Source organism: Aplysia californica, unplaced genomic scaffold (genome assembly GCF_000002075.1).
Source record: "Aplysia californica isolate F4 #8 unplaced genomic scaffold, AplCal3.0 scaffold00188, whole genome shotgun sequence".
Classification (NCBI taxonomy): Eukaryota; Metazoa; Mollusca; class Gastropoda; order Aplysiida; family Aplysiidae; genus Aplysia; species Aplysia californica.
Window position 1 is genome coordinate 529,223 of NW_004797458.1, and position 1,808 is coordinate 531,030.

Below are 1,808 nucleotides of genomic sequence, written 5' to 3' on the forward strand. Positions count from 1 at the left end.
GTGTTTCAGTAAGTGTTTTACAGCACTTGCAGAACACGTCGTGCCGAAGATTTGAGGTGTTTCAAGAGAGTAACAAACATAAAAAGAGAAGGAGGAGAGATAAAGATGACAGTTGTTTGATATGAAAAAAAGCAGCAAATCACACCAGAGCACCCGCCAACCATCCACCAGTTGACGTATAAATATAATAGGCCTACTGTTTATTTTTTTATTTTTTAAAAGTCACAGTAGGCCCTAGCTATAACAGGACCGCCGGGACCAACGTTTGTTTGTTAGAGTAAAGAGAAGCCCCTATCTATCTACATGGTATCTCTCTTTCTCTCTCTCTCTCTCTCTCTCTCTCTCTCTCTCCCTCTCTCTCTCTCTCTCTCTCAATATATATATAGCTAAAACTGACCTGGCTTGAAGCTTGTACTGTCGAGCTGTTTTTCTGGCTACACCCAAAGTCGCATGCAACTGATGTATAATTTCCTGATATTTTGTCTTGGGTAATAGGTAATTTCATACTTTTCAAAAAGCCTTCTTGTAAAAGTTTCTTCACAAGGATTTTCAGCCATATTCAAGCTTAACTATAAAGTGAATATCTAATGACAGGTTACAGGTTTGTAACTTTCGCTACTCCTCACTTTCGCTCAACACAGTTAAATCAACACCGCACTCAAACCATAACTGTGACAATGCAAATAGCACTGAGTGATAGTCAAATGGTTTGCCAATTGGTCAAAATAACAACCAGACAAAGCTGGAAATCTGAGGCTTTCATTTTCAGTCATTCTCCAAGAGTGTCTTACATTTTTAGGCATTCCTGGAAATGCCCAATCAAAGCAGGAATTACTTGGGAATTACTGAATTTTCAGGTATTTCCTGAGAATTACTAGTTTCCGGGTTTGACTGTAACATATATATAATATATATATTATACAATCGAACCTGTGTACGACAGAATCGCAAGGGAGCGGGGAAAAAATTCCGTTTTAGCCAGGGGATTTTTGGGGGGAGTTGGTGTTTGGGGGGGGGGGGGGGGGTTCAAAGGCCAAGCCGGTGGGATCAAGGATCGCTTGTCCGATCGGAAAGCAGTGGTCAAAACTTCACACCCTCTCAACTGCTATCCTGTCTGATAATGACATGTGTCAGTTTTACTTATCCAATTACCACCAGTGCTTGCCTTTCATAGGACCACTGTTTGACCTATTAAAAGCAGAAACGTTTGAACATCTCCTTTGCTTCCACCCTTAGCCCCACCCACCAATGCCACTCCTCACTGCCATCACTGTAACAACGATTCGAGGAACTCTTTTCTCGGCTGGCCGTACGATCAGGGCGGCAGGCATTGGTCAATCTAATTTCACACCTCTTGCTTCTGGCTACCACTACCAGGAAAGTTTCCGTAGTGGCTCGCTACACCAGCACTCTCAGTCTCACGGGCAGTCGTGAGATTTCACACCCACACAACACTGACCACCTGCATCGCTCAGGACTCACATGATGGGATCAAATCTACCCCCAAATTGCACCCCTACTCCCCTTCCTCGCCCAGCGGCATGACCATGGACCTAGACGGTCAGAGATAGCCATGGACCATAGCGTTAAGTTTAGAGCCGATGGAACCAAACTTTCGAGTTTTTATGTGTATGTATGTATGTATGTATTTATGTATGTATGTATGTATGTATGTATGTATGTATGTATGTATGTATGTATGTATGTATGTATGTATGTATGTATGTATGTATGAATGTATGTATGTATGTATGTATGTATGTATGTATGTATGTATGTATGTATGTATGTATGTATGTATGTATGTA